Source organism: Oncorhynchus clarkii, unplaced genomic scaffold, assembly GCF_045791955.1.
Source record: "Oncorhynchus clarkii lewisi isolate Uvic-CL-2024 unplaced genomic scaffold, UVic_Ocla_1.0 unplaced_contig_13502_pilon_pilon, whole genome shotgun sequence".
Classification (NCBI taxonomy): Eukaryota; Metazoa; Chordata; class Actinopteri; order Salmoniformes; family Salmonidae; genus Oncorhynchus; species Oncorhynchus clarkii.
Genome location: NW_027259862.1, coordinates 639 through 12500, shown reverse-complemented (window position 1 = coordinate 12500; position 11862 = coordinate 639). Strand labels below are relative to the sequence as shown.

The window sequence follows — 11862 nt, the reverse complement described above, 5'->3', positions numbered from 1 at the left end:
AAATGGCGGGAAACGGGGGACCCCATTGAAGAGCGCTTCGCCTTTCTTTCAGTTTGAATGTTTCTTTCCTTCTCTTCTTCTGCTAGCTAGCCAGCTAGCTAGCTAGCCAGCTGTTTACAGAGCTTTGTGAATTTGCATTTTTCCTTGACAACGGAAGAAAAGTGTTGCACCGTTCCCGGAGGTACTGCAATACCGGGTCGATGCGTGGAGCGGACGGAGCAAGCCCCATTTCCGACTCCCTGTTCGAAAAATCCATTTAATATGTAGTCCCCCGATGGGGGACGTATCAGATATTAAACTGATAAGAACAGATACTACACTTGATCTGAGCCAAAAGGCCGAGAAGCGATAACCCACAAATGGAACCCTGAAACCGCCGGACCCCCGGGGGTCTCGACAGACCTCAGCGGGTGGGTTGGCAAAAGCCAGCTCCTCTCTCCCTCCAACCCCCACTCAACCAACCAACCAACCAACCAACCACCGTTTCCCTGGCAACAAACAGGCAGGTGTTTTTTGGAAAAAGTCGCTAATGCGTCTTTAAGTCACTATCCTGGCCCATCTCTGTCAATTTCCCTTGAAACAAGATACCGGGCTCTGCAAGAAGCAAAGCCGCTCCAAAAATACGTTGAACTCGTAAGTGTTCCTCTCCACGGAAGTCTTTAGTAAAAGGCGAAAGGCTTGTGCGTAATGAAGAGAAACCAGAGTCATATGGAAGTCAAGAGGTCGGGGCCCGAGACACACTCTGTGCACTCTAGGCAGGGTTCCCGCGGGTGCTCCCGGAACCCACTCTTCCAAGTTTTCGAGGGCTGTCTGTGGATAAAAAGAAGGTCACAGACACAGAGGCACAGAGAGACAGAGAGAGAGAGAGAGCGAGAGAGAGAGAGAGAGAGAGAGAGAGAGAGAGAGAGAGAGAGAGAGAGAGAGAGAGAGAGAGAGAGAGAGAGAGAGAGAGAGAGAGAGAGAGAGAGAGAGAGAGAGAGAGAGACACACACACACATCCTGGCCCCAATTGTTTTTTTTTTTTTTTTTTTTTTTTTTTAAGTAAAATGGCGGGAAACGGGGGACCCCATTGAAGAGCGCTTCGCCTTTCTTTCAGTTTGAATGTTTCTTTCCTTCTCTTCTTCTGCTAGCTAGCCAGCTAGCTAGCTAGCCAGCTGTTTACAGAGCTTTGTGAATTTGCATTTTTCCTTGACAACGGAAGAAAAGTGTTGCACCGTTCCCGGAGGTACTGCAATACCGGGTCGATGCGTGGAGCGGACGGAGCAAGCCCCATTTCCGACTCCCTGTTCGAAAAATCCATTTAATATGTAGTCCCCCGATGGGGGACGTATCAGATATTAAACTGATAAGAACAGATTTTTTTTTTTTTTTTTTTCACACAATTATAACAATCCCATAAATATTTTTATTACTTTCCAATAACCAAACAATAATCTTCCAAACTTCAGTCAACTTAAATATACAATCCCACAAAACTACAAACTACAACTAATCATTCCAAATCCTAATTAAACAATAACCAACTCCCAAAAACAATAACCAATGACCTACAAGCTACCAATATACACCACCATATTACAGCAATTTCTCACCCAGTGCCCCCCTTCTCTATCTTGTCTGACTGTGACCTTACATCACTCCCATCTCCCACCATCCCCCCTCCCCTGAACACAGCAACAGCACCCGGCACATTCCCCACCCTCAGGTCCATCACCCCCCCCTCTTCCGGACTCCGCTCCGGGGATATCGCATCCATAAATAAATAGTCAGACTCTCCCTCCATCATCCAGGTTTGAGCCATACCCGGGAGGTCAAGCTCAGCGAGGGGTTTAAAGGAGGATGGAGACGGAGCCCACGAGGGCCCCGCTACCTCCCCGTCCCCCCGTTCTGCCCCCCCCCCTTCTTCCCACCCTTCCTCCTTACCACCTTTTTTGGCCTCTTGCAAGGAGGGACATTTTCCGGCGGGTTCATGGAAAATTGCGTCACACACCGTGCCTTCCTTTTCCTTTGCTAATCCCCTTTCCTTCTCTATCAAACCCCTCACCATCTCTCTTCAACTCCTCCATCCTTTTCTTCCCCACTATATTGCCCTTTTACCCCCCCTGCCCAATCGCCCTTCCGGTTCCTTCTCCATCTTGTCCTCCACCTCCTTCGTCTCCGCTGTTTTTCCCTCTGTGCTCTCCACTCTCACTGTCTCCTCACTCTCCTCCATCCTCGTTGCCGTCTTCTTCTTCTTCTTTTTCTTTTCCTTTTCTCCTTCAACCTCCTTCCCAACCTCTATTCCAGCTCTTTCTCCTTCCATCCCGGCCACCGCTTCTTCTGTCCCGGCCACCTCTCCTTCTGTCCCGTCCTCCTCTTCTTCCATCCCGTCCTCTTTCTCTGTCCCAGCTCTCTCCTCCTCTTTTTCTTCTCCTCCCTCCGACTCCTTCTGGTCAGTCCTTCCACCCCCTTCTTCCGGCTCCTCTCTTTCTCGTCTTCCTCCATCCTCCGCTCTCGCTCCCCCCCCAGCTGCAGACGAGTATGACCTCCGCCGAGCCGGGCAATCCCGCCACAGGTGTGCTTCCGAGCCACACCCGTGGCATTTCTTCGGCTCGGCGCAATCCCTCGCCTCGTGCTCAGTCGATCCACAGTATCTGCACCTCCTCGTGCTGCACGAGGCGAGTGTGTGGCCGTAGGCCATACATCGCCCGCAGAACGGAGGCTGACGGGCATAGTGTAACGTCCCCCTGTCAGCCCCCAGGGAGAACAACGCTGGAGGATGGAGGTAGCCATCCATCCCCTTCGGGTCCTCTCTGAGGAGAGCCTGGAAGCATCTCCTCCCATTCCAAAAGCCCAAGGAATCCTTTATGTGCCTTGCTGAGGAGACGCCATCCAGGTATCTCCCCAGAAAGGCCCTCACCTCCTCATCCTTCACATGAGGGTTGTATACGTTCACTGTGACCAGCCTGAAATTGGTTTTGGCCAGGCTAGTCACCTCGTAATGGCACAGGGGTCTCTCCTTGCCCATCTCTCTCGCCCTCTTCATTACCTCCTCGTGCTTCTCTTCTTTGTGGAACGTCACCTCGAAAGCACTCTCCCTCGGATTGTCCTGAAGGCACAAGACATCCATCACCTCCACTTTCAAGGTCGTCATTAAAACGTTTCTCCCGAACGTTTCCCTCCCGAACTGTTCCAACTCCTTCTCTCTCCAGGCAAACCTCACTGTGTTTGCCAAACCGACCACCGGAACCGACCTGTGCTGTACACTTTTCTCCATTTTTCTCACTTTTCCCTCTCTTAAATGAAGAAAAACCGATACCAACAATTTCCTCCCTCCTGCCTTCCTTCGACCTTCTGACTCAGCGGGCTCTGGGGCACCTCGGTACCAAGCTTGATCTGAGCCAAAAGGCCGAGAAGCGATAACCCACAAATGGAACCCTGAAACCGCCGGACCCCCGGGGGTCTCGACAGACCTCAGCGGGTGGGTTGGCAAAAGCCAGCTCCTCTCTCCCTCCAACCCCCACTCAACCAACCAACCAACCAACCAACCACCGTTTCCCTGGCAACAAACAGGCAGGTGTTTTTTGGAAAAAGTCGCTAATGCGTCTTTAAGTCACTATCCTGGCCCATCTCTGTCAATTTCCCTTGAAACAAGATACCGGGCTCTGCAAGAAGCAAAGCCGCTCCAAAAATACGTTGAACTCGTAAGTGTTCCTCTCCACGGAAGTCTTTAGTAAAAGGCGAAAGGCTTGTGCGTAATGAAGAGAAACCAGAGTCATATGGAAGTCAAGAGGTCGGGGCCCGAGACACACTCTGTGCACTCTAGGCAGGGTTCCCGCGGGTGCTCCCGGAACCCACTCTTCCAAGTTTTCGAGGGCTGTCTGTGGATAAAAAGAAGGTCACAGACACAGAGGCACAGAGAGACAGAGAGAGAGAGAGAGCGAGAGAGAGAGAGAGAGAGAGAGAGAGAGAGAGAGAGAGAGAGAGAGAGAGAGAGAGAGAGAGAGAGAGAGAGAGAGAGAGAGAGAGAGAGAGAGAGAGAGAGAGAGAGACACACACACACACAATCCTGGCCCCAATTCTTTTTTTTTTTTTTTTTTTTTTTTTTAAGTAAAATGGCGGGAAACGGGGGACCCCATTGAAGAGCGCTTCGCCTTTCTTTCAGTTTGAATGTTTCTTTCCTTCTCTTCTTCTGCTAGCTAGCCAGCTAGCTAGCTAGCCAGCTGTTTACAGAGCTTTGTGAATTTGCATTTTTCCTTGACAACGGAAGAAAAGTGTTGCACCGTTCCCGGAGGTACTGCAATACCGGGTCGATGCGTGGAGCGGACGGAGCAAGCCCCATTTCCGACTCCCTGTTCGAAAAATCCATTTAATATGTAGTCCCCCGATGGGGGACGTATCAGATATTAAACTGATAAGAACAGATACTACACTTGATCTGAGCCAAAAGGCCGAGAAGCGATAACCCACAAATGGAACCCTGAAACCGCCGGACCCCCGGGGGTCTCGACAGACCTCAGCGGGTGGGTTGGCAAAAGCCAGCTCCTCTCTCCCTCCAACCCCCACTCAACCAACCAACCAACCAACCAACCACCGTTTCCCTGGCAACAAACAGGCAGGTGTTTTTTGGAAAAAGTCGCTAATGCGTCTTTAAGTCACTATCCTGGCCCATCTCTGTCAATTTCCCTTGAAACAAGATACCGGGCTCTGCAAGAAGCAAAGCCGCTCCAAAAATACGTTGAACTCGTAAGTGTTCCTCTCCACGGAAGTCTTTAGTAAAAGGCGAAAGGCTTGTGCGTAATGAAGAGAAACCAGAGTCATATGGAAGTCAAGAGGTCGGGGCCCGAGACACACTCTGTGCACTCTAGGCAGGGTTCCCGCGGGTGCTCCCGGAACCCACTCTTCCAAGTTTTCGAGGGCTGTCTGTGGATAAAAAGAAGGTCACAGACACAGAGGCACAGAGAGACAGAGAGAGAGAGAGAGCGAGAGAGAGAGAGAGAGAGAGAGAGAGAGAGAGAGAGAGAGAGAGAGAGAGAGAGAGAGAGAGAGAGAGAGAGAGAGAGAGAGAGAGAGAGAGAGAGAGAGAGACACACACACACACAATCCTGGCCCCAATTCTTTTTTTTTTTTTTTTTTTTTTTTTTTAAGTAAAATGGCGGGAAACGGGGGACCCCATTGAAGAGCGCTTCGCCTTTCTTTCAGTTTGAATGTTTCTTTCCTTCTCTTCTTCTGCTAGCTAGCCAGCTAGCTAGCTAGCCAGCTGTTTACAGAGCTTTGTGAATTTGCATTTTTCCTTGACAACGGAAGAAAAGTGTTGCACCGTTCCCGGAGGTACTGCAATACCGGGTCGATGCGTGGAGCGGACGGAGCAAGCCCCATTTCCGACTCCCTGTTCGAAAAATCCATTTAATATGTAGTCCCCCGATGGGGGACGTATCAGATATTAAACTGATAAGAACAGATTTTTTTTTTTTTTTTTTAAAATATTTTTATTACTTTCCAATAACCAAACAATAATCTTCCAAACTTCAGTCAACTTAAATATCACAATCCCACCAAACTACAACTAATCATTCCAAACCAATTAATTTTAACCAACTCCCAAAAACAATAACCAATGACCTACAAGCTACCAATATACACCACCATATTACAGCAATTTCTCACCCAGTGCCCCCCTTCTCTATCTTGTCTGACTGTGACCTTACATCACTCCCATCTCCCACCATCCCCCCTCCCCTGAACACAGCAACAGCACCCGGCACATTCCCCACCCTCAGGTCCATCACCCCCCCCTCTTCCGGACTCCGCTCCGGGGATATCGCATCCATAAATAAATAGTCAGACTCTCCCTCCATCATCCAGGTTTGAGCCATACCCGGGAGGTCAAGCTCAGCGAGGGGTTTAAAGGAGGATGGAGACGGAGCCCACGAGGGCCCCGCTACCTCCCCGTCCCCCCGTTCTGCCCCCCCCCCCTTCTTCCCACCCTTCCTCCTTACCACCTTTTTTGGCCTCTTGCAAGGAGGGACATTTTCCGGCGGGTTCTGGAAAATTGCGTCACACACCGTGCCTTCCTTTTCCTTTGCTAATCCCCTTTCCTTCTCTATCAAACCCCTCACCATCTCTTTCAACTCCTCCATCCTTTTCTTCCCCACTATATTGCCCAACCTGCCCAATCGCCCTTCCGGTTCCGTCTCCATCTTGTCCTCCACCTCCTTCGTCTCCGCTGTTGTTCCCTCTGTGCTCTCCACTCTCACCGTCTCCTCACTCTCCTCCATCCTCGTCGCCGTCTTCTTCTTCTTCTTTTTCTTTCCCTTTTCTCCTTCAACCTCCTTCCCAACCTCTATTCCACTCCTTCTCCTTCCATCCCGGCCACCTCTTCTTCTGTCCCGGCCACCTCTCCTTCTGTCCCGTCCTCCTCTTCTTCCATCCCGTCCTCTTTCTCTGTCCCAGCTCTCTCCTCCTCTTTTTCTTCTCCTCCCTCCGACTCCTTCTGGTCAGTCCTTCCACCCCCTTCTTCCGGCTCCTCTCTTCCTCGTCTTCCTCCATCCTCCGCTCTCGCTCCCCCCCCAGCTGCAGACGCGTATGACCCCCGCCGAGCCGGGCAATCCCGCCACAGGTGCGCTTCCGAGCCACACCCGTGGCATTTCTTCGGCTCGACGCAATCCCTCGCCTCGTGCTCAGCCGATCCACAGTATCTGCACCTCCTCGTGCTGCACGAGGCGAGTGTGTGGCCGTAGGCCATACATCGCCTGCAGAACGGAGGCTGACGGGCATAGTGTAACGTCCCCCTGTCAGCCCCCAGGGAGAACAACGCTGGAGGATGGAGGTAGCCATCCATCCCCTTCGGGTCCTCTCTGAGGAGAGCCTGGAAGCATCTCCTCCCATTCCAAAAGCCCAAGGAATCCTTTATGTGCCTTGCTGAGGAGACGCCATCCAGGTATCTCCCCAGAAAGGCCCTCACCTCCTCATCCTTCACATGAGGGTTGTATACGTTCACTGTGACCAGCCTGAAATTGGTTTTGGCCAGGCTAGTCACCTCGTAATGGCACAGGGGTCTCTCCTTGCCCATCTCTCTCGCCCTCTTCATTACCTCCTCGTGCTTCTCTTCTTTGTGGAACGTCACCTCGAAAGCACTCTCCCTCGGATTGTCCTGAAGGCACAAGACATCCATCACCTCCACTTTCAAAGTCGTCATTAAAACGTTTCTCCCGAACGTTTCCCTCCCGAACTGTTCCAACTCCTTCTCTCTCCAGGCAAACCTCACTGTGTTTGCCAAACCGACCACCGGAACCGACCTGTGCTGTACACTTTTCTCCATTTTTCTCACTTTTCCCTCTCTTAAATGAAGAAAAACCGATACCAACAATTTCCTCCCTCCTGCCTTCCTTCGACCTTCTGACTCAGCGGGCTCTGGGGCACCTCGGTACCGAGCTTGATCTGAGCCAAAAGGCCGAGAAGCGATAACCCACAAATGGAACCCTGAAACCGCCGGACCCCCGGGGGTCTCGACAGACCTCAGCGGGTGGGTTGGCAAAAGCCAGCTCCTCTCTCCCTCCAACCCCCACTCAACCAACCAACCAACCAACCAACCACCGTTTCCCTGGCAACAAACAGGCAGGTGTTTTTTGGAAAAAGTCGCTAATGCGTCTTTAAGTCACTATCCTGGCCCATCTCTGTCAATTTCCCTTGAAACAAGATACCGGGCTCTGCAAGAAGCAAAGCCGCTCCAAAAATACGTTGAACTCGTAAGTGTTCCTCTCCACGGAAGTCTTTAGTAAAAGGCGAAAGGCTTGTGCGTAATGAAGAGAAACCAGAGTCATATGGAAGTCAAGAGGTCGGGGCCCGAGACACACTCTGTGCACTCTAGGCAGGGTTCCCGCGGGTGCTCCCGGAACCCACTCTTCCAAGTTTTCGAGGGCTGTCTGTGGATAAAAAGAAGGTCACAGACACAGAGGCACAGAGAGACAGAGAGAGAGAGAGAGAGAGAGAGAGAGAGAGAGAGAGAGAGAGAGAGAGAGAGAGAGAGAGAGAGAGAGAGAGAGAGAGAGAGAGAGAGAGAGAGAGAGAGAGAGAGAGACACACACACACACAATCCTGGCCCCAATTCTTTTTTTTTTTTTTTTTTTTTTTTTTTAGTAAAATGGCGGGAAACGGGGGACCCCATTGAAGAGCGCTTCGCCTTTCTTTCAGTTTGAATGTTTCTTTCCTTCTCTTCTTCTGCTAGCTAGCCAGCTAGCTAGCTAGCCAGCTGTTTACAGAGCTTTGTGAATTTGCATTTTTCCTTGACAACGGAAGAAAAGTGTTGCACCGTTCCCGGAGGTACTGCAATACCGGGTCGATGCGTGGAGCGGACGGAGCAAGCCCCATTTCCGACTCCCTGTTCGAAAAATCCATTTAATATGTAGTCCCCCGATGGGGGACGTATCAGATATTAAACTGATAAGAACAGATTTTTTTTTTTTTTTTACAAAAAATAATTTATTTACACTCAATACCATTCATACTTTACAAAATAATAATTCTCATTCATTCTATTTACAAAATCACCAAACACCCAAACAAAAACAAACCTCAGGGGAGCATCGTCCCTCCCCGTCATACCTAACCAATACCTAACCCTTCCCTATCTTCCCTTCCCTAATCTATCCCCTTACAAACCTCACTCTAACACTCCCAGCCCTAATCCCCCCTTCCACCTCTCCCGTGCCGCATGCTGCCCCCACTTTATCTCCTCCCTCTTCATCCTCCCCCTCACATCACCTTCCACCCTCCTCACTATCCCTTCCACCCCCCAATCTCTCCCTGTCTTAACTAAATTCTGCCTGGCTTCCCACAGTCCCCTTTTAAAGAGACTCATGAGAAGCCAGAGCAGAAACCTGTCCCTATCCGTTCCCCTCGCTCTCCCTACGCCTCGCTCTAACCTAGCCCAAGTCAGCAAAAAATCGCTCCTAACCATACCTAGCAACACCCGTGCCCTAGCCCAGACTAGTCCGGCAAAGGCACAGTCCCAGAAGGCATGGCGCACAGTCTCCTCCCTGCCACAAGCAGATCTTGGACAGGTGGAGGATCGCGACAAACTATGCCGGTACATGATGGAACGTACCGGCAAGCACTTATGGAGGCTCAACCAATTCAGGTCCTTGAGCCTGTTGTCCAGGCCCCGCGCCTGCACTCCCTCCCAGACCACTGACGAGATGCCCGCTACAGGCGCAGGACTCCCTGCCTGCCTGACCTCCTCGTACAGGTGCCTGTGGTCTAAACCTACTCGGGCAACTTCAACCTCGGGGTGCGCACGCAGCCACTTGGCCGCATGGCCAAAGTGCCACGGCAGCTGTTCCGCCCGAGGACCCGCGTTAGACCACACCATTACGCTTCTCGCCTGATACGAGAAGAACACCCGCAGGAGGTAACCGGACGGGTGTATAACTGGCTGAGCAAGCTCCGTCAACAAGAAAGAAACAAAAATTGCGTCCAGCTTGAGGGGGAGATGTGGTACCCCCCTACCTCCCTCCCCGATGGGACAGAGCATGCGCGCCCTGGCGACCCACTCGTACCTGCCACCCCACATGAACTGAAACACAAGCCTCACTAGAGGCCTCCTCAGACAAGCTGGCAATGGGTAGATGTACGCCAAGTACAAAAGAGATGGCAATACATCCACCTTTAGGACCAGGACCTTACCTATAAAGGACAAAGACCTAGCCTTCCACATTGCCAACTTCTTCTGTACCACTGCAATACCCATGTTCCAGTTCAGCGTCGCTGAGCCAGAGGTCTCAAAATGGACCCCAAGAATCCTCAGGGCCCCCTCACAGAGAGATAACCCCCCGGGCACATCCGTCCTACCGCGCCATCTTCCGAAAAACTTAACGGAAGACTTTGCATGATTCAGAACCGCCCCCGACGCTTGGGTGAAATCCCCAATGATGGCAAGAGACCTTGTCAGGCACGAGTCCTTGCACAACAGCAAGGAAGTGTCGTCGGCGTACTGCGTCATCTTAACACGCAGCCCACCGCTCCCAGGGATCAACAAGCCCTCCACCCCTGTGTCTGCCCTAATGGCAGCCCCCAGAGGCTCCATGTACAGAACGAAGAGGAGAGCCGAGAGTGGGCATCCCTGCCTGACCCCAGACGAGAGGTCAAAAACGTCACCTAAGTGACTATTTACACTAACTCGACACCCCGCTCCGACATATAATGTACGGATCCATCCTATAAACTTCTCCCCAAATCCTAATCTACCTAATACCCTGAATAGAAAGGATCTATTCACGCGATCAAAGGCTTTCGCCTGATCTAGCGCTGCTACCATTAAAGGCAGCCCTCTATCTTCAACCCAGGCGATGGAGTCCCTAATCAACTGTAGGTTCCATCTTATAGAGCGGCCCTCTACCCCGCACGTCTGATCCTCATGGACGACGTAGGGAAGGGCTGTGCGCAACCGGTCTGCTAAAACCTTTGCAAGAATCTTGTAATCTACGCACAGCATGGTCAACGGCCGCCAGTTGCCAAGGTCAGTTGCTTCCCCCTTCTTATAAAGAAGTGACAGCACACCAACAGCCATTGATCCCCCCGGGACCCCCGTCTCAAGGATGGCCTTCAAGACTTCGAGGACCACCGGTCCAAGTATACCCCAAAACTTGAGGTAAAACTCAGCCGGCAGCCCATCCATCCCAGGCACCTTCCCTTTTCCCATCCTCCTAAGAGCGCTCTCAACCTCTTCTAGTGAGATCTGGGCCTCCATCACGTCTCTAATGTCCTCCGGCAACCGCCGGGACAAGTGTTCTAAAAACACATTTCCCTGCTCTACATCTATTTCCCTTTCCTTAAATAAACTTCGGAAATGATCAGTTGTCACCCTGACCATTTCCTCTGGTTTACTTACTATACTACCATTTTCTTCCCTAACGCCATGCATTACCCTCCTACTCTGCCTGGCCCTAACCGACTTAAAGAACATAGCGGAACAAGTCTCATTATGTTCTAGAAAGCCACTATGCGCACGCTCCAGGAAAGCTCGAGCCTTCTGCTCCTGCAGCTCCCTGAGCTGCGCCTTTAGGGCTGTGAATCTCTCCCAGTCAATCGACCCGCCGAGGTTGCCCGCCTCGTACTCGAGTTCAATTAACCTTTGGATACGATCCACCTCCCTCCTTTCCTCCCTTTTTTTCCTTTTACAATATCCTATTATAAAAGCCCTAATCCTCACCTTCACTAAATCCCACCACTCTAACACCCCCTCGCACATGGACCGGAGGCCGTCAAGCCTCCGAAAGAAACAAAAAAATGCGTCAACGAAAGCCTGCTCCTCCAGTATATCCCGATCTAGCTTCCAGTACCCCCTACCGAAGAGGCAGACTGGCGACCCCACCTGCAGGAACACCCCGTCGTGATCCGTGAAGAACACAGGCAACAGGCGCCCAGACAACTGACCCAAAGACCTGGATATAAAAATGTAGTCGAGCCTCCGCGCAACCCCCCTGGAGTTGCGCCATGTAGGACCGACCATTGCCGGAGTAGTATGCAGGCCACCATCAACCAGACCATGGCAAGCCATTAGCCCGGTGATTGCGCCTGCACTACTATCACCACCTACCCCTAAATCTATATTAAAGTCCCCTCCTATCACCAAGTGCCTATTTGTGACACACAGGGGCGCCAGACAGTCCACCATCTCCCTTCTGTCTGCCGCCACCTGTGGCCCATATACCCCAATTAACCTATACCTAGCTTCTCTATACACTACATCTATCCCCAATACTCTACCCTGCATTATAACAAAAGTGCTCTCTACCTTAACCTCTTTATTCCCACACAAAATTCCTACTCCTGTTGAGTGCACCCCTCCTATGCCCCAAAAAGATTTCCCCTTATCCCACTCCC

At 51.5% G+C, this 11862-nt stretch overlaps 7 non-coding genes and 2 pseudogenes across 7 annotated transcripts; all 9 read right to left on the bottom strand.

The window, feature by feature from the left end:
* Nucleotides 1-159: 159 nt before the first annotated feature.
* LOC139400963 (U2 spliceosomal RNA) lies at nucleotides 160-350 on the bottom strand. Its single transcript, XR_011632832.1, has one exon. It is a non-coding gene; the product is annotated as a U2 spliceosomal RNA (small nuclear RNA).
* A 240-nt stretch (nucleotides 351-590) lies between these two features.
* On the bottom strand, nucleotides 591-707 carry LOC139400960 (U5 spliceosomal RNA). The gene has a single exon (XR_011632829.1). It is a non-coding gene; the product is annotated as a U5 spliceosomal RNA (small nuclear RNA).
* A 496-nt stretch (nucleotides 708-1203) lies between these two features.
* Nucleotides 1204-1403, bottom strand: LOC139400966 (U2 spliceosomal RNA). The gene has a single exon (XR_011632833.1). It is a non-coding gene; the product is annotated as a U2 spliceosomal RNA (small nuclear RNA).
* A 2237-nt stretch (nucleotides 1404-3640) lies between these two features.
* On the bottom strand, nucleotides 3641-3757 carry LOC139400959 (U5 spliceosomal RNA). The gene has a single exon (XR_011632828.1). It is a non-coding gene; the product is annotated as a U5 spliceosomal RNA (small nuclear RNA).
* A 494-nt stretch (nucleotides 3758-4251) lies between these two features.
* LOC139400954 (U2 spliceosomal RNA) lies at nucleotides 4252-4442 on the bottom strand. Its single transcript, XR_011632824.1, has one exon. It is a non-coding gene; the product is annotated as a U2 spliceosomal RNA (small nuclear RNA).
* A 240-nt stretch (nucleotides 4443-4682) lies between these two features.
* LOC139400958 (U5 spliceosomal RNA) lies at nucleotides 4683-4799 on the bottom strand. Its single transcript, XR_011632827.1, has one exon. It is a non-coding gene; the product is annotated as a U5 spliceosomal RNA (small nuclear RNA).
* Nucleotides 4800-5288: 489 nt separating this feature from the next.
* Nucleotides 5289-5466, bottom strand: LOC139400965 (U2 spliceosomal RNA; annotated as a pseudogene).
* Nucleotides 5467-7684: 2218 nt separating this feature from the next.
* On the bottom strand, nucleotides 7685-7801 carry LOC139400957 (U5 spliceosomal RNA). Its single transcript, XR_011632826.1, has one exon. It is a non-coding gene; the product is annotated as a U5 spliceosomal RNA (small nuclear RNA).
* Nucleotides 7802-8279: 478 nt separating this feature from the next.
* Nucleotides 8280-8460, bottom strand: LOC139400964 (U2 spliceosomal RNA; annotated as a pseudogene).
* Nucleotides 8461-11862: the final 3402 nt, after the last annotated feature.